This window comes from Vulpes vulpes, chromosome X (genome assembly GCF_048418805.1).
Source record: "Vulpes vulpes isolate BD-2025 chromosome X, VulVul3, whole genome shotgun sequence".
NCBI lineage: Eukaryota > Metazoa > Chordata > Mammalia > Carnivora > Canidae > Vulpes > Vulpes vulpes.
This window is the reverse complement of record NC_132796.1, coordinates 1,762,572-1,783,014: the sequence shown is the minus strand read 5'-3', so window position 1 is coordinate 1,783,014 and position 20,443 is coordinate 1,762,572. Positions and strand designations below refer to the sequence as shown.

Here is a 20,443-nt window from a genome sequence, read left to right as displayed (position 1 = left end):
ACCTCATCCCAACCCAATCACCCCCAAAGTCTCCCACCTCCAAACACCATCCTGTTGGCGGTTAGGGCTTCCATATACAAATTTTGGGGGTGAGGGGGACACACATTCAGTCCACAACTGGGTACAATGTTTTTATGCCTTATATATACCACTGTGGGTAGATGGTCAAAACAGAACAAACAAAGGAAAGAAATGGAAAAACCTGATTAATTCCATGCACAACTTGGATATATTTTAGAGCAGAAAATAACATAGTATCAACTAACAAAAGTAGCATATTAAATTCTATATTATGAGAAACACATCTTCTCAAATATGCCTCCCCAAAATGGAACAATATGGAGCAAAATATTAACTGTGTTTATCACTTGGCTGTGACCCTCTAAGTAAATTTTCTTAAAAAATATTGTTTTATTATGTCATGTCATGAGCACTGGGTGTTATATGCAACTGATGAATCACTAAGCTCTACACTGAAACTAATAATACAGTATATGTTAACTCCCTTGAATTTAAATTAAAAAATGTTTTATCACAGTTGTACACACCATAAAATTCACCCATTGAAAATATATCATTCATAGGTTTTAGAAATTTATAATGTTGTGAAATTATCAACACAATTCATGTTAGAGAATTTTCATCACGTCCCAGGAAGGAACCCTGTTGTCATTAATACTCTATAACCCACCGCCCTCCCCTGGCCACCACCAGTCTGATTTCCGTCTTGACCAATTTGCCAAATCTGTACTTTAATATGTGCTTTGGTTTTCCCGGTTTGCTATGATGTGAGCATATTCGTTTCACAATAATTAAAAGAATCGCATATTAAAATTATTTCTGAGGGGGCACCTGGCTGGATCAGCGGGTGGAGCATGGGACTCTTGATCTCAGGGTTGTGAGTTCAAGACCCATGTTGGGTTTGGAGCTCACCTAAAAATAAAATCTTAAAAAAAAAAAAGGACTAAAAAAATGTTTGTTCTGATAAAAAGAAGTACATGTACAGGTAAAGTGTAAAGTCACAGACTCCAGGAACAGATGAGCTGAGCGTTGGACATCATGATTCTGAAAAAGGAGCCACGTCTCTGGTTAGTCTGTCTTCCTTCAGACTCACATGCTTTTCCCCCTCAGATTTTCCTTCTTAGGTTGGTGCATTTTCTGAGTAATGCTGATGAGTTTGCCTTGACATCAAGAGGTCAATTCTTCCAAAAGTTTGATATTTTTTTTTGAATGTGTGTCTAATATGCTACCCGAGCAGCTGCTTATTACCACTGCTAGAGGCATTTGTTTGGACAGATTTGCTTAGATCAACAGACCTTTGAACAACTGTATAAACAGCACCAGTTAAAAGCAGAGACTCACAAACACTGTTCCCTTAACTAAGGGGGTTAACATTGGTTGGACCATTTCTGGCCACTGGGGCTAGAATCCAGAGCCTAGCGTTGGACCCCACAGGTAAGAAACTGCTCATAATATGATATAATATAATATGATACAATACAATCATGTAATATGATGTAATAATGCAATGATGCAATATAATATGATATAATTAATATGTTATGATATGATGCAATTAATATAATATATGACATAATGGCAAATCTCGGCCATTGATTAAGACAGATCCAGCTGATACATAATGTAAGGTTAAAGGTTATAGGTGTTGGGGCAGTAGATGCATAAGTGAATCAATGAAATTCGATTTGAATAATGTGCTCATTTGAATAATGCACATATTGGGTAACTACCGCCCTGGTAAATGTTAAAACATAAACTACGTACAACAGACGGATCGCCCTATGCTATTTTTGCAACACCTTCGGAACCTACGATGACTTGAATGCTAAAAGTTCCCAAACGTTTGAAAGGGGGAGCAAGATAACAGCAAGAATGTGTATCTGTTTTCCGTTCTTGTCGCGTTTTAAGTGATAGAATTATTCTCAAACGTCGAGGCAGTTGGAAGGAGGTTTGGAGATTATCTGATGCAGACTAGGATATAAAAACCAGAACTTTCTTCTTGATTTTTTTTTTTTAATTTTAGGGTCATAAAGTTGGTAGGACAAAAAAAAAATCAGTATTTTAATTTTATTTTTTTTAGTTTCAGGGGTAGAATTTAGTGACCCATTCATTGCAACAAAAACAAAAAACAAACAAAACAAACCAGTTCTTGATTAATTACTTAGACTGAAGGCACCAGCCCATCACGCCTACCATCAGAGGAAGGCCAGCAAAATGTTTATACGATTTAGTTTCTCAGAACGTGAATCATGCTTTCATGGTAGGTTTTGACTTCTATTTTTTGCCATCTCGGACTTGAGAATTCATGACCCGGGGAGATGGGGGGTGATGGAGCCGATCCCATGATATGGATCAGTCTCACAGCAAGGAGAACGTGGGAAAGAAACAGAGTTTCTGGAAAGTACGCACATCCCTGCTCTGCCCCGAGTGTTAATCCTGAAACATGCTCGGGAGCAGCTGATGGTGAGCAATCCAGGCCACGTGGGACCAAAAACTCGGGTAGATTAGAGGTGATACGGAGAGGGGAGGAGCAGGATGCGATCTTCTGCTCCCACCGCTGGGACCGTTAAGGGAACTTGCTGCTCTTGACGAACCCATCGTCTGTAATTTCCAGCGGCGGCCGGATGACACTGTCCAGGTGCCTCAGAGTGAGTGGCCCTCAGCTCGTGCTGCCTTCGGTGCCCCACGGCCTTGCGAAAACACGGTGCACGCAGCTCTCCTCGAAGCCACAGCCCCCGAGGCAGGCTTTGCGAGCAGAACCATGTGGCTTGGCTAGTCCAGCCTCCACCCCACTTAACCGCTGGTGCCAAAGTGAGATGATCCCTAAGAGGAGCTTGTCCCATCCCCAGGATATAAGTTGAGCTTCGCTCACGTCACAGCAACTTGTGATTTGCCGCCTGCGTAACCGTGTCCTCTATTCCATGCAGAGAACGGGCGTGGCTCCGCTCACGTGTGGCCTGCGAGCTAATGGACATGGCACTACCTTCAGAGAGCACCGTGCATCCCGCGAACGCTGTCACGTCCGGGACTCACAAGTGCACAGATGCAAGCACATCCAAGGCTCCCGGAGACGCGTGGACACCTGCTACGAGACGAGCGTCATTCCTCCGCTTTGCCTCCTGAATGATTTTCTGTGTCTGAATCCCTTCCAGATCCTCCGCTGGAAAGCCAGGGTTGGCAGAGAAAACATTTCCCGATGTCACGTTGCCTGTTGAGAAGGAAGTAGAGTGGACTCATAGGTGTTCTTTCTGGCAAATTTTTCTGCAGCTTGGAGAAGGTTTGATTATGCTTCTAAATTTGAGATAATCCCAGATCCCGTGCAGTTGGAAAAGCAACGATACCTTGAGATCCCCTGTATTTTTCATCTCCTTCCCCCGCCCCACCCCCCACCCATGGCGATATCTTGCAAAACCATGTCCCAGCCAAGATATTCACTTTGTTGCCATCCAGACACAGAACGTTCCATCAGAGCCCTTGTACCCTTCACCTGCTTTCTTCCAAAGACAGCATCTTGCAAAACCACGCCCCAGCAGGGTATTCCCCTTGTTACCATCCAGGCACAGAACATTCTGTCCCAAGGATCCACTCTGCTGCTCTTGCACAGCTACACCCACGTGCCCACCCCTGCCGCCCTAGGGTGAGACCTGGTGACCCCCAGTCTGTTCTCCAGCTCCATCATTTTCTCATTCCTGGGACGACCGAGAACCGGATTCATGCACTATTCGTGCAGCTTTAGGGATTGGCTTCTTTCACTTGCTGTCACTTTTGCTGGAGAGTCTCCCATTGTTGAGAGCAACAGTACTTTCCGTTGCTATTTTTGTCAGGGGCGGGGGGTGGGGAGCAAAAAGCAAAGCACGACTTTTCTGGAGCAGATACAGGCACCGGCCAGGGTTTCTCCGTAGACGTCGCACGGCGTACACCTGGCGGTAAGCGAGCATCTGTGGGCTGTCGGGCGTCTTCAGAATGAGGGCTGCGGCCTTGCTGCATGGGAGGACACGGGGCGCCACGGGGACCCCGGAATGCAGATGTGCTCAGAGAGCAACTGCAGACACACAGGGCCGGTCTGGGGCCCCGGGCACGCTGCCAGCACCGGGCAAAGGCATGGGCCCCGGGATAGCTGTGTGTGACTCACGGCAAGGTCACCTCCGTCCTGGAGCCTGTGCCTTTGGAGTGAGTGCACGAGGGTGGACTCTGTCTCTGAGTGTCTCCGCACGGACTGCACTGCCAGCTTCCCCAGGCGTCCCTGAGCTGCCCCTGTCGTCCGAGCGACGGATGTCACCGCTTGAGCCACGTGGCTGCGGGCGGAGTCCCGCTGTAGGGGCGTCCTGGGAACGGGCCACCCCGCATGGCCGTTCCTGGGGAGGACAGTTGCACTGCTCCGCAGATTCTCATCAGAGGCCTCAGAGGTGTGCATGGATCGGCCGCAAGATCGCTCACACGTGGGGTGCCCCCCGCGGAACTCGCTTAGCGCTTGCTTCCTCGGCCATGGCCGGGCCATGCCCTTAGGTCCACCCTTCTTGGAGACGGGGGTATTGGTCCCAGCAGGGCTGGCACAGCGGGGAACAGAAGGGCGAGATGCAGGCAGGGCAGCCAAGTGCCGAGGCCGTTCTCAGCGGCCACGTGTGCCCCTGCAGGGCAGCTGGGCAGCTGGGCACGTGCATGTCCCCCAAACCCACGTGCAGGGCTTCCTTCTGGGTCTCAGCCTACGCGGGCATCAGGGCGCCAGAGACATTGGCCTCTGCCACGTATCCCTGCGGCCCAGCACTTTCTAAAGGCAAAGTTATATTTGCTCTTTTGAAGTGCTTGACCATTGGGGCACCTGGGTAGCTCAGTGGTGAAGCATCTGCCTTCAGCTCTTGTCAGGATCTCACGGTGCTGGGATCAAGTCCTGCATCAGGCTCCCTGCTCTGCTCAACCAGGCATCTGCTTCCCTCTCTCCCTCTCTGCTCCTCCCCACTCCTTGTGCTCTCTCTCTCAAATAAATAAATAAAATCTTTAAAAAAAATAAAGAAAAAAGTATTTCACCCTCGTGTCAGTATTGATACTTTCTCTTCAGCTCTGCTGACTCAATGACAAAATATTTTACAATGAGTTAGAGTTCATGGCCTGGGTGACAGGCACTGAGGAAGACACATGATGAGATGAGCCCTGGGTGTGACACTATATGTTAACAAATTGAATTAGAAAAGGGGGAAAAAAGAATCCACAGCCTCAGCAAAATGCAGATTTGAAACCCCCCACCAAAAACTGGGCAGACAACAAAGAAATCTGAAGGAGAATGCAAAGCCCTGATTTTTAAGGATTTGAGATGTAAAGAGATGCTAAAGTGATAATGAAGATGAAGGCAGGGTCTTCTGAAATAAATAAATAAATAAATAAATAAATAAATAAATAAATAAATAAACAAAGACCAAATAGATTTCAGAAGAAATAAAATATATTTGTAAATATGTATGTATATACAGGTATAAATATGTATATTTGTATGTAGATGTACACCTGCATATGTGTGGGGGTGTATACAGGCACACATGCATTTGCACACACACATGAATGAATATGTACTTTTTCATTTATTTTTTTTAATTTTTTTTTTAGTTTATTTATTTATTCATGAGAGACAGAGAGACAGAGAGAGGCAGAGACACAGGTAGAGGAAGAAGCAGGCTCCATGCAGGGAGCCCGATTGGGGACTCAATCCCAGGACCCCAGGATCCCGCCCCAGGCCGAAGGCGGCGCTAAATCGCTGAGCCACCCGGGCTGCCCGTCATTTCCTTGTTATATACACACATACGCACACACGTACACATACATCCATTCTGCTGAAATAATTCCACCCACAAACAAAGGAATTAAATGCCGTCATACATGATGTGCATATACATGTACATACACATGCCCAGTACACGTAAATATACCATCTGTGTGCACATATACACCCAAAGGTGTACATATGCACACGCCCATTTTTCATACATGTACGTGCACACATATAAAACACTTCACACATATGTACGTCGATTTGCTGAAAACCCAAAGGACTAGTAAATACAAAACAAAACGAAAAGCAACCGAGAAGCTGGAGGCTCATGCTGAGCTCAGGGAAGTAAAGGCAAAATGGCAAATGCTACAAGTTTAAAAGTCACACAGCAGGGCAGCCCGGGGGGCTCAGCGGCTTAGCGCCACCTTTGGCCCAGGGCGCGATCCTGGAGACCTGGGATCCAGTCCCACATCGGGCTCCCTGCAGGGAGCCTGCTTCTCCCTCTGCCTGTGTCTCTGCCTCTCTCTGTGTCTCTCACGAATAAATAAATAAAATCTTAAAAAAATAATAAAAAATAACTAAAAGTCACACAGCAAAGGATAAAACGTTTCCAAAACCCCAGGGCAATACATGTAAATACACCATCTGTGTGTTTCTACTCACACGTGTCTCTATGCACACATGTGTTTTGCACACATGCACGTGCACACACGTAAGGAGTCTTTTGGAAAGACGGGGCGGGGTCCTAGTCGAAATAACGATGACTGCTAGTTTTCCAAGGTTCGTGAAGACCTTCCTGCTCCGACTCCAAAAGCCTGGTGCGGACCATGAACACACAACCTGACGCATCCAAGGAGCACGGCACGGGGCGCCCAAACACACACGAGCCTCTCTTAGAACATCTACAGCGAGACACCGGGCACCCTGCGAAGCAGCCAGCAGGACCTGGACAGGATGTCCCCACAGCGCCAGGAGGAGCTGGAGACGGGGACAGTGTGTGTCAGGCGCGGGAAGGGCGTCACGGGCTGCCTGGCATTCTGCATGGAGCGAGGCGTGTCCGACCCCTGAGCCCAGAGGAAATGCTCTCACTGACCGCCTGGCTGGGGGTTCCCCAGGGCCACCCCAGGGGAGATGGGGGAAGAGATGCAACGGGGAGTGAGCAGCAGACCAAGAGCCGGGCTGTCGTTGCCCACGGATGCCAACTTCATGTACTTGCTGGCCGCCGGCGATAAAATCACCGGGACCGGGACTATAGGAGGGCGCCGTAGCTTGGGCATGATTCCCACGGCACCCATGCAAGTCATCGCCAACACCAGCCATTTCTTCAACAACAGGGGAATCAGGTAGCTTTGCTGGGGTCTGCTCGCGTCATGATGCAGGTAAAATCTGTGGCTAATCATGGAAATCGTGCACACGATTGCAGCTTTCTCTGCAAAATGCAGAGAATGCAGCTTTCTCTGCAAAATGCAGCTTTCTCTGCAAAAACGGGGTGGATTCTTAAGAAACAAAAACCAGAATTAACAGAAGCCAAGGAAACGGGCGGTTCGTAGAACGTAGGAAATGGATACACAGCTGGGAATTGAGAACCTCCGTCAAGTGTCGCCCATAGAGATGGTTCGAAAATATGACTCCATCAACCTGAACTCTTAGGATCGGGCTGAAAAGAACCGAGTTCCTCGCTACTTGCCAAGGTCTGAGAATAATCACAAAGAAAGTCTTCCCAGGGACATGCTAGTAGGAAAAGACGCGCAAACAGTAAAACACACGAGAACATTTGAACAGAAACTCTCCATGGGTGTATTCACGTCAAGGAAGAAAACCTTTAAGGAAAAGAAAGAAGAAAGAAGAAAAGAAAGAAAGAAAGAAAGAAAGAAAGAAAGAAAGAAAGAAAGAAAAGAAAGGAAGGAAGGAAGGAAGGAAGGAAGGAAGGAAGGAAGGAAGGAAGAAAGAAAGGAAAGAAAGAAAGAAAAAGAAAGAAAGAAAGAAAGAAAGAAAGAAAGAAAGAAAGAAGGAAGGAAAGAAAGAAAGAAGAGGTGAATAAACGTTAGCTCAAAGCGATGTAAAAAATTGCCACAAAAAAGTTCCAATTAAAAAAAAAAAGTCCTAACAACGCCCAACTTTGCAGCTAGTAGCGCCTCGTAACTACACGGAGCGGGATTTGGAAGAGTCATAGGAATAAAGCGAGCAGCCCACAGCCGAGCTTCCTTGCTTCGGCACATCCTGCCTTCAAAGGGAGGATGGGTGATTCCTTATATTTCTCTTTTTTCCTTTATTTTGCTTTTATTTATTTATTTATTTATTTATTTATTTATTTATTTATTGCAGCAGAACTGGACTGGCCTCCTCCCTCCTGCCCCCTGAAGGAGAGTCGCAGCCAGGTGCCTACACCTGCAGGTGCATTCCCGGTGGCCAGCTCCACCAGCTGCCTCCACGCCCTCGCCCAGCGTGTGTGCCCGGCCTGGGAGCACCCAAAACATCAAGTCTCACTGGTGCAAAATATCACAATTCCGGATACAGTGAGAACTGAAAAAAAACTGGGCTGCGTTGGGACTTCAGTGACCCACACGATGCACCAGGCACCGCGCACTGAAGTGCACCCAGAGTGCGGGTGTGAGGGCTGCGGGGACCCTGGCGTTCCTGCAGGCCCGGGCTGACCTCATAGCCCACCAGCCCGCCAGGACCCCGATGAACCAGATGGAACAGCTCTGAGGCCTCCTCCCTGCTTCCCTTGCCCCCCGCCCCCGCTGGGTTTACGCCGCCTCCCGAGCTCTGGGGCTGCCCCCAGGTGTGTGAGTGGGGCTGCCCCAGCTCCTGACTCATCCAGGGCATGCACAATGGGTTGGTTCGGGCGGCTGGTGGTGTGGACCAAACCAGACACAGGGACTTGTTTCTAAACACCGACGTGGGCAGTAGCTTGCGGGTCCTTGATGTGTTTCCCCGACCCTTCCCGGCTCCGGATGTCCACACCCAGTGCACACCTCCAACCCGGTCCTTGACACCTACGGTTTTCTGCCTCGGAAGTGCCTGAGGTGCAATAGGCCGGAACATCTTCTCTTTCTGCTTCTCTTTCTTTCTGAAGCTGAGCAGGACAAAGGGAAAGGCATTCGCTGTATCAGAGGCGCTTCCAGAACTGGAACTGGGTTCGGGATTCCTCACGCTCACTCCCCTGTGGCACGGCTGCATGCACAGGATTTTTTTGCACATTAAGGGAAGGGATGCTTCAGTTTCCAAAAGCAGTGGGCGAACCCTTGTGCAACCACCAGACACCTGCAGATCAATGCTTGACGTCAGCACTTACCCGAATTTGAAATTTATCACCTGTCGGAGCAAGAGAGCGCTGGAGACAACAATGCGTTTTCCTTTTTTGTTTAAAGATTTTATTTATTTATTCGTGAGAGACACACACAGAGAGACAGAGGCAGAGACACAGGCAGAGGGAGAAGCAGGCTCCATGCAGGGAGCCCGATGTAGGACTCGATCCCGGGACTCCAGGATTATGCCCTGGGCCTAAGGCTGAGCCATCCAGGGATCCCAACAATGTGAGTTTTCATGCAAAACCATAAGCGCTTAAATCACCAGCCCTCCCCAGTCTCGGCCCCTCCCTATGAGCCAAAAGGAACAGAGGCGCCCTCCTCCTCCAATCATCTCCATATTACTATTTGTTTCACCCTCTTAAACATTTCTTAGCTACCCTCCCCCCAAAAAAGGCCACGCGTCATTTCTAAACCAGTTTTCTTTTTCTTTAAAAATAAAAAAAAAAAATCCCACAAAGGAAGCCAATCTAACAATGCATTTTCCCAGCTACCATGTTTTTTAGGGTTGCTTTATAGACAAGCCGTGGAGGTGGTGAATGGAACTTTTCACGACTCATCTCTCATTTTTTTTTCTTTCCTTTTTCAGTAACAGTTTTTTTTTTTTTTTTGACCGGGGTGGTCTTCTTCTCACAATAAGACAAAAATTATTTTTAACTGTACTATAGATAGAGCGATGAACAGCAGTGGATGCCTTTGGGAGTTGAGTTTGCCTCAGGTCCACACAGAGATCTGGTCTCCCCCCACCCACATAGAGAAGGGACACTTCTTGCTCGGTTATGCTAGAAAACTAGGACCGCCGTATTTCTTTTACCTCATGTGAACTTTCAAGTTGTGCTTTAATTTATAAAGAACTTTTAAAAAAACAAAAAAAGTCGCACTGAAAGAAAAGAATGATGAAACACAGACAGGGCGGACTTGCCGCCAAAAACGTCCTCTCAACAGCCTGACCGGACTTCACCAGAAGAAATTCTACTGACCTGATTTAGAAAGGGATCGGTTCGTAGTCCCAAATTATGGATTCCTCGGGGATTTTGAAGAGCGTTTCAAACACTGGACGTTTTCCACGCATATTCGTTAACTCGTGGATGACATGGCCCTGGGTTTGTGAGATGCAATTTAATTGTCCGGGGCCCCACCCAGAACTTTTGGAAAAGTCCTGGCACCGGTTAAAGCAAATCACAAGAAGGAGCATCTATGGGGACGGTTGTGTGGCTTCTCTGCCCCGGCGTAGAATTCTGTGTTGCGAGAAACTGTCCCTTAAAGGGATCGAAGATGGTTTTCTTCTCTTCCTTCTTCTATTGTATTTCTAAACTTTTGATGAATCGTTTTACTCTGTTTCGACTCCAGGACCTGGCAAGTCCAGTCGGTGTGGGTGTCCTTACGCGACGACGCTGCGCGTGGCCGAGATTCACCAACCCGCGTAGGCCAAGGGTCGGCACGGTCTTGACGTTGGCGCGTCCATCCTCTTTACTAGTGGTGTTCCTTACCTTTGGTAACTGTTCCATAAATGCCATTTCCACCAGCACAGTGTTAAATCAACCAAATCGTCAGCAGACCGAGAGTACGGTCCCGCTTCCGAGCTCATCTGACCTTGTCATCAAACCCAACGCTGAGAACAAAGCGAGGCAAAGCCCCGGTCTTGGTGCAGTGGAGGCCAGCAACGAGGGAGGAGAGCGTGGTAGGAATACGAAACGATCCCTTTGCAACTCCCCTGCTTTGATTTGGTGGTGAAGGAAATCCGGGTCTCGTCTTTGTTGCCGAGATGTGCCCGGAGCAGAACACGAGGCAAACCCGCAGCTTCCCATGAAATGTGTTGGGGCCTAAAGACTTTCGGAAGCAGCCAGGCCCGTCTATGCCGTGGCGTTTCCTTGAGTCTGTTTGCTCGCTCAACACACACATGTCAGATCCTGCTCGGGCTCTGGATGCAGGCGGGATGGAGACGGGAGCCTTCTCCTCGCAGCCACCATCAGACCAGAAGGCAGGGCAGATGCTTAGAAATGGTCGGCCTCCGCTTTTAGCTTGACGGACATTCCTTATTTGTGCAAGACTCTCAACAGCCTTCCTCATTTTAACTGGGCCTTGCTCTCATCTTTCAAGCTCCCTTAAGACAAAGCCGTGACCTTATCTCCCCTGGGCTTCACATTCGTCTTGCTTTGTCATGCCTGCAACTCCTCCCCGCGCTCATATCTGTTCATCTGCTCCTGGTCAAGGGAGCGGATTGGCTTGTCTTCCGCTGGTCTTCCCTGGGCGACCTTGAAACGCCTTCCCTGTAATGTGGTCATTGGAAAGATTGGCCAAAACCTTAAACCATCCAAGAATGAGGTCATCTAAGCTGCCATGTGTGCTTTATGGAGACAGAACCGGAGAGAGGCCGCCGTTCCAAACCCGATAAGACATCTGCACTGTCTTAGAGGGGTCAGGCCTTCCTTCAAAAGTGTCTTTGCCTGCAATGTATTGCTGAACGCCCGTGGTAGCTGGCTGTTAAACACAAAGCCACAAGGCAGACTGATGTTTGCCAAGCGCTGCAGGGAGCACAGAGCAGTGAGTAAGAGCCTAATGGGGATGAGGTCTCCATTTGTGGGCGATAAAAAATTCCTGGAGCTAGAGGTGGTGTTTGCACAACATGGTGAATGCACGAAATGCCCCAGGATGGTGCATTCTAACGGGGTCACAATTGTGTTATCAGTTGGGTCCTGTTCCCTTCAAAATCTTATATTGAAGTCCTAACCCCTGCACCTCAAGATGCGACCTTATTTGGAATTAGGGCCATTGTACGTATAACTAAGTCATACTTTGGGAGTTTGGGAGTCTAAGCCAATATGACTGGTATCCTCATAAAACATGGAGAATCTGAGGCCACGGGGCTGGCTCTGTCAGGGGAGCATGCACGACCTCTTGATCCTTGAGTTATGAGTTTGAGCCCCACATTGGGCATAGAGAGTACCAAAAAAAATAATAAAATATTACAATGTTTACAAGGTGGAAAATCTGGGCTCAGACATGCACACACAAGCAGAACAACATATAAGGACAGAAGCAGAGATTGCATGAGGTGGCGACAGACCAGGGAGCACCAAGGATTGCCAGCTGTCTCCAGGACTGGGAGAGCGACGTGGAGCAGATTGTCTCCTGGGCCTCCAGAAGGAACCGGTCCTGCTCACGTCTTGCTTCTCGACTTCTGAGCCCCAGAACTGGGAGAGAACAAACGACTGTGGCACTTTGTTACAGCATCCCACGAGTCCATACACATGGCAACATTCGTGTTACTCGCATTTAGCCGCAAGAAAAGGAACCGGTTATGAGGATGTGCGTATACATCAAGACGTGCTTTGCTAATAGACGTAAAGAGGAATGAACAAAGTGGCCAGGGCATGCAGGTGGGCTTCCAAAGAATCAGACATTCCCAGTGAGTGATTCACAGACCTAACCCCGCTACGAGGCACAGCTCCTGTGTCCCCTTGCTCACTCCATTCGTGGGCTTTGCCCAGATGCGGTGTCCATCTTTCTGTGTCCAGATTCAGGAAGCACCACTCTATCCCAGAAGCACAGGGTGGGGTGTCTGCCCACCTCCGTGAAGGACTCCAGGAGAGTGCCATGGGGATGCCCCTTCCTGCTGGATGACTTTCCACCTGCCCAAGGATGGAGAGGCCAGCTCCCAGCATCTGAAACACAGACATGAGGCTGAACACCTCATCTCTTCTCTCTGCAAGGACAGCCCTGCCAGGCAGAGCCAGACTGCCAACCTCACGGGGGGGATGGGGGGGTGTCTCAGGACAGTATGCAGCTGAGGGATGGGTGCATGCGTGGAGGTGACGACGTATTGGCACCGTCTGCAGCAGCTCCAGGTGGCACCATTGTAAAGCGCTTGGCACCGGGACGCGGGCGCCTTGGAGGGCCTCCATCTCTGGCTGGCTGGCTTTCAGGGATGGGCTGGTTTGTGGTCCGTGATGGATTGAACAGGTTTGAAAGAGGTTGTCATGGCTCCTTGTTGCCGTGGCTGCAAAACAAACAGTCTCGACCTAAGATTGTGGGAGCTTTTTATTCTCACTCCAAAGGGTGATTCAAGGAGAATGAATGTGGAGCAGGCTGGCATGGTAGGGACCAAGTGCCATTACTTGCGGACTTGGCTGCGTAGGGGTAGATCTCAAATATCTACCCAAAAAAATGAGGTCAACAGTGTGTGTCCTTTAGAAGAAACTGTAGGAACAGCAGTGTGTCATATATGCATATATCATATATATAAAATACACAAATATACATATATTAATTAATAAATTAATTATTAGCTATATATTAAGTAGTAATATAATATATAATGCATTTTATATGCGATTTTGTCTGCATTTTATATGCATTTTATATTATGCATAAAATGCATTTTATATTATGTCTCACACATATTGGATATATATTAAATGCATGTTATACACACACATATACCTGTATATTTGTTGCTCTAATTTATATGAATATACTTCATTAGATATTTGTGAATTTTATTATTCCCTTATTACGTATGCTTGTAAGCATGCATATGCAACAAATACATGCAGATTTCTTGTCATATATCACATGGGACTGAATCTAGGGCAGCCTACAGTGGCAGGAAGCAGACGATGTTATCTCCTGACGTGCCTTCATATAAGTAGATTTCAAATAACGAAAAAAATGATGCCAACATGCATTCTTTAGAAATCCTCCCAGATGTTTATATGTGAACATACAAATAAATGCACAATAACAAGGGTGCCCGGCTGACTCAGTCTGTAGAGCGTGCAGAGGATCTCCGGGTTGTGAGTTCAAGTCCCACCCACATCGGGTGTAGAGATTATTTAAAAATAAAATCTTCCAAAAAAGACATGATGACAAATATATATAAACCTATTTGTGGGATCCCTGGGTGGCGCAGCGGTTTGGCGCCTGCCTTTGGCCCAGGGCACGATCCTGGAGACCCGGGATCGAATCCCACGTCGGGTTCCCAGTGCATGGAGCCTGCTTCTCCCTCTGCCTATGTCTCTGCCTCTCTCTCTCCCTCTCTCTGTGACTATCATAAATAAATAAAAATAAAAAAAATTTAAAAAAAAACCTATTTGTATATATAGTAACAACATAAAATGATAATATGTATAATGCATGTACCCACTATGTAACACATGTACCCAGATGTGTATGTATGAATTTGTATATATAGTAACAACATAAAATGATAATATGTATAATGTATACATGTATACATATAATGATATGTATGATAATATGTATAATGTATACATGTATAATATGTATACATATAATGATAATATGTATAATGCATGTACCCACTATGTAACACATGTACCCACATGTGTATGTATGAATTACATACGTAATTCATATAATGTATTAAACTATATACTATGTTTAAATATAAATATTAGTATGCATAAATATACACATTTATATACATACATGCACACATACACAAAAAATCTCTATTTTTTGCTACTGTTGTTTTTGTGTGCACATATATGTTGTCCTTTGATATCCATGTGTCTGTTGTCATTATTGATCACGTGAATTTTTGTTGTATATTGTACACGTATCATGCATTAAATATACTGTGTTCACATGACACTGCTTATACAACTAAACTCACCATTGGTTATTGATGTGCGCGTTGTGTAATGCGCTGTGATTTGTTATTTATAATGAACAAACACGTGCCTATGTGTACGCTTATTTGTACGTGTACGCGCCATGCGCATGTCTGCCGTGCTTTATTATATACGCCCGGGCGTCTTTTCTTCGACGTGGCTCTCACCGATATTAGTGCATAGCTGCATATTTGCTGTTGCTTATTTACGTCCCTGCTCACGATGCACTAGCTGTCGGGATTGGTGTTTAGTATATATGCATGTCTACAGGTACTGTTGTGATACTGTTATATGTGAGTAGGTTTGTTGGCTGCTGACAGGTGGCACCCATGCTCCAGAGGAGCAGCTCACAGAAGGACATGAACATCCGGAAGCGGGCATCGCTAGGACCGGCTTTAGTCTGTGTGTCTGTCACCCGGAGGGGCCACCATATGTGATTCTCGAAACAAAGGTAGCCAACGTTGCTAACGGGAGAGCTCACGCAGGAACCAGCGACCTCAGCGGCAGCTGGGAGCCCTTCGCTAGCGTCTGCCCTCAGGATAAGCGCTTCCACCCGGGGTTGGAGGCAGACGAACCCCAGGACACCACACAGCATTGCGGGGCGTCGAGGGAGGCAGGGAGGTCACGCTATTGCAGAGACGGGTGCACGCAGCCTCGATCCTTGGCAGCCCCGCTATTGTTCTGAGAGCCAGCCTGGCTCGCCATCTAATTCAATCTGGCTCATGATTTCACAATTTCTCATAAACTAACAATGGAAATTAGCAATGTGTTCAATTCAGGACTTGGCTTTAAAAAAAAGAAACAACCCAACGCCCCCGTGGGATCGTCGTTTCAAGCACCATCAGAAACGCAGAGTCGGGGGCGGCAGGCTGGGTGGGGGGACTTGTGTCCCAACCTTTGTTAAATTTGAACCGGAGGAGACCACAAAGAGATCCCAGCAGGGCTCCCCGCCCCCTCCCCAGGGTGACTCCCAACAAAGAAACAAGCTTGAAATGTCGGATCCACTTTACAGGCTGTTTATTCAGCTGGAGCGCAAACCCAGCTCCACTGAACCAAGACGACAGGATGGAAAGCTTCCATACCCCTGGCATCACTTGATGAGCCTGTTTTTCAAACCAGAGAAGGACACAAAGTCAACATGGGTGAACTCAAAAAACCTCGCGTCCCTTCGGAGCTCCCAGGCATGCCGCACATGCCTGTGCTATCATTTTCCATCTCACCTGGCGTAAGGCACACCTGCCTTGGGCTGAGCTTGCCAGCAGCCCTGCAGACATGTATGTGGTATGACCTGGTCATTCTGCTGCTGGGAGTCAGGCGGACAGTTACGGAGTCAGGGCCGGGGTCCCCAACGAGGAAATCTGGAGTCAGGACAGCTAAAATCAGATGGCACCGACGATCCTGTTGTGCAGCTTAGGCATGACCGCCTGAGCGTTCTGCTTTGCAGCCTTTGCAGAAACGGCTTCTGCAAAATGTCCTAAAATAAGGCAATGAGCCACAAAAGCATTTGTCAATATTACAGGCAAGGGGGCAGTTAAGACTTAAGCTCCCAGATGTCAGCAAAGAAGAAGGAGAAGACCACCAGCAAGTGGACATTAACCTAATAGGTAGACAGATATGTGGCCAAAGCCCACTGGGGCAACCCACTCGGGCTTTCCTCCCTCTCCAGGGGCTTTAGACTCTTGCTCCATAACCTTAGCCACCCAGCACTCTATGTCTGGTCTAGCTCTCCATTCTTCAAAACAGCATGACCAAGAACCCAGGGAACTAAAGGGGACACGAATCCTATAATACTGGGGGCTGGGGGCCATCCCATGAATCGTATGATGCTTCCTTAGCAAGACCCCAGGCATCTACTCACCGGATTCCAGTAGAACCATGCATATCTCGTGAAGACCGAATATGTCCCCAGACATTGCAACATGTCCTCTGGGGGAGAGAATCACCTCCAGGTGACAATCGCTGCCTTTGATGATGGACAGAAGAGCATCTACAAGAAAAAAAAAAAAAAATTCCTCCAGATTTGTACTGTTCAACTGCTGAGAGGCACGTCCCGCGCCCTGACATCATTCTTTCCAGGTCACACCGTCATCGGCCAACGTTTGCTCAGAAGGTGGGTCTCGGTTTCCTGACAGCAAAGCAACACTGATGCTTCCTATGAGGGCATCCACTGGGCCTCCCAGGCCTGCTCTCGCACCCGCCTCCAGGAAAGGCGACTGAGCACCCACTCTGACCTTTCTGCCTCTGCCTTCTCGGCAGCACCACCTCCAGGTGGCCTGGATTGGCGGCTGAGCATACACTTCAACTTCATGGAAGCAGAGCTCTTCCAGAAGCTTCTGCCTCCTTCGCTGGGCTTTCACCTGTGAAGACTCGACCCAGCTGCCCCAGCCCTAGGAGAAGAACCACTGCTCTCTCTGACTGTGGACTCTGAGCCGCCTCTCACCTTTGCACAAAGCTCTGGTGTGTTCTTGGCTCGTCTCCACTTCCCACAGAGCAAGTTTCCAGCATGTTCCCTGCGTTACCATGTATAGCTAGCTGGTCTTGCTACAAGCATGGGTGTGCTTGCCACCATGCATGGACGTGTGTGGGGGTCCATGCCACCACCCCACATGCTCATGTGCCCACAGATTTCCTCCCAACACCCCTGACATACACACAATGTCTTGGACTCCCAACAGGATTCAGGACATGTGATAATTCATCACCAATCACACCTTCCTCAGCAGACCACTTATCTAGAATGTCCCCTGAAGATATCATGCACTACTTCTGTGTTTTGGTGAGTTTTTTTTTTTAAGATTTAATTTATTTGAGAGAGAGAGAGAGAGCATGAGCATGAGTAGAGGTAGAAGGAAAAGCAAGTCCCCGCTGAGCAGGGGGCCCAATGTGGGGCTCCATCCCAGGACTCCAGGATCATAACCTGAGCCAAAGGCAGATGGTTCACCAGCTGAGCCCCCAGGCACCCCATCATGCACTATTTTTCATTTTGTATCACGTGAAGGGCATTTTATGACCATGTCAACGTGGGAAATCCCAGCCAGACTCATAAAAACAGGCAGAATCTCCCCCGCCCTGCCAGTGGAAGGACTTTGTGTACGTCCTACCAAACACATGGCTTCAACTCCCATAAAATCACTTCAAGCACAAATGCAATTTTCCCATTATTTGTTTCTTGTTTGCTTTCATGTGGCACAGGTGTCAAATGCAAAGGTGCATCCAACCACACAGGGAGGGCGAGTTTTCATAGCTCCAGAGGGATGGGAGACCAGCCGTCTACAGTAAGGAGCTAGAGAAATCAGGCCAACAAGACTAACATGATCTGTGACAGGACATCAACCGTCTTTGCCACATTTGCTGGGGGGCCCTCGACTGCGGGTCACCAGCCATTCCAGGAGGGAGCAGGGGAGGGGTGTCAGGATGATGGGGACGGCAGTGATAAGCTGACCCAGGTGTCCACAGATGCAGCCCCGAATTGCACATCTTTCTGCTCCTGTCGTGTGGGTTCTGAGGAAGGTCACGGGGCTGTCCCGGCAGCTGGAAATGCAACAGCGGTGTTTCAGGGACATGAAGGGATGTGTCCCCTGCTCCCACCCCAGGCCCGACAGGCCCCGGTCCTCCACCCCCCGCCCCCCGTGAATCAGCATGAACGTCATGTCTGTCCTAGGAGGCCTTGAGTTCTCCTTGGTTTACAATGATCAGAGCTGTCGGCTAGAAAACAAACAAAATACTCCTAGTTTTGTCAGTTTGCAGGGACGTGTTCCTAGAACCAGAGGTGACCATGCTGTTCATCATCCAAAGTGAGATGCAAAAGCAGAGCTTTTCATACATTCGCGGGCACAGGTGTGAATCGGGACCGTCCCAGGCAAGCAAAGACACGCACGCAGGCCACCAAGTGGAGAAGGAAATGAAATGAATTGTGGCATATGTATGTATACAGGCTGGAATATCAGCCGTAAAATGGAAAGAAATTGTGATACATCCTATACCACGAATGAACCTCAGAAACCTTATCCACACACAAAGGACCCCACATTGTAAGATTTCTTACCCCACTGGTAAGAAATATCCAGAATAGGGAAATCCAAAAAAAAAAAAAATAGAGGAGAGGTTGATTAGGGTGCAGAGAATGGAGATGGGGAGTGTCTGGTAATGGGGGTGGAGCTTTTTTTCTTTGGGGGGAATGAGAAAGTTCTGGGACTAGATCAGGGTGGTGGTTGCACAACATTGTGAATGCACTAAATGCCCGTGAGTTCATCTCATGTTTTGTGACTCTTGCTTCAACGGAGAGAGAAAGGAAATGAAACTGTGGTGAGCTTTTCCTGTGCTGTTATGAGAGCTCAAAAATGCATTATCGCCATCATAATCCTTATTCTATTGGGTTTTCATGAAGAGTTTCAGCCGATAACCATTGCCACGACTTATCAGCGTGGCTCTCCTCATATTAGATCTCCTGAGGGTATCTCTGTGCACCCAGAAGTGAGTTTTGCCTCATTCTGCCTCATCTGGCAACATCCAGCGCGTCACCCCTCTGGAAAGTCTGCAACCCAAGGAGATCCCCCAGGAACCCAACATACTCCGTTTTTGCCCTACGTGGCTTGAGCCCTTTGCTACCTTGGGGCTTCATATCAGTGTTTCAAGACACATGTGCTCACCTGGATTGCATGGAAATTCAGGAAAGCAAACCCCGCAAAACTTGAACAGAATCATTGTGGGAGGGGTGCCTCGGTGGCTCAGTCGGTTGAGCATCTAATAGAGACTGGATCTACAGCTCCGTAGAGACCCAAGTTGAGCTTCCTTCCTCGGCGGGGAGTCTGTCTTTTGTGCTCTCTATCTTGCTTTGTCTCAAACAAATAAATGGAATCTTAAAAAAAGAGAGAGAATCATGGTGGGAGACGTAGCATCATAACTGATTACCGTAACGTTGGCTGGTGGAGGTTGGATGTTCCATCTCTCATCACGTTTGTTGGCCAAATAGGTCAGCTGTGTGATCTTAGCGAGAAAAAAGATGCAACTTGACCTTTCCGTAGTAAGATGGCGTCCGTGTCATATTTTCAGGGTGGGGATCTGTTATTTGTGACCATCACAACGTGGCAAATACTCGGCCCCTGTTGCTGGCTAATGGGCACCAGGGAGGCCACTTTCACTTCTACTTAAAAAAGGTCATTGCCATGAAGTGAACGGAAAGGCTGAATGGAAGAGAGTCTGACGGGGATGGCTTGGGCTTTTCCTGGGATCCTGTCCTGCGTTTATGCATTGCGCACCTTACCCTGCAGACGTATCCTCAGCACCCTTGAGAAAAGGGAGAGACATACATTCCCCTTCAATTAGCTATAATACTGGATTTCCAGAGAAACACACAGACATTTGTATAAAAGGGACAAATGATCCCCTGAAATTCAGACAACGTTTCCTCCCCAGATATTTCATTTTGGTAACCAAATCTTTAATAAACTTTTTTTTTTTTTCCCCATCGAGGCATTCCATATCCAAACAGCGTGAGCATTCTGGTCTACAGAATATCGGAGAGAAGGGAATCCTTGTTCAGACGGCAGCTGCAATGAGAGCCGTGCCATGTCTTAGCTAAAACGCTTCCCAGATGCCGTGATGTCATATGATACAGGAAACACCCACAGTGCCCTTCTTTTGTTTGGTCTTCAACCACATTCGTGGACACATGTCAGGAGTATACGTGTAAAAAAAATAAATAAATAAAAAAT

At 47.8% G+C, this 20,443-nt stretch overlaps 1 long non-coding RNA gene across 1 annotated transcript; it reads left to right on the top strand.

Moving 5' to 3' along the window:
• Nucleotides 1–1,352: 1,352 nt before the first annotated feature.
• Nucleotides 1,353–5,045, top strand: LOC140596075 (uncharacterized). Its single transcript, XR_011998107.1, has 2 exons — nt 1,353–1,455; nt 2,949–5,045. It is a non-coding gene; the product is annotated as an uncharacterized lncRNA (long non-coding RNA).
• The last annotated feature ends 15,398 nt before the right edge of the window (nt 5,046–20,443 follow it).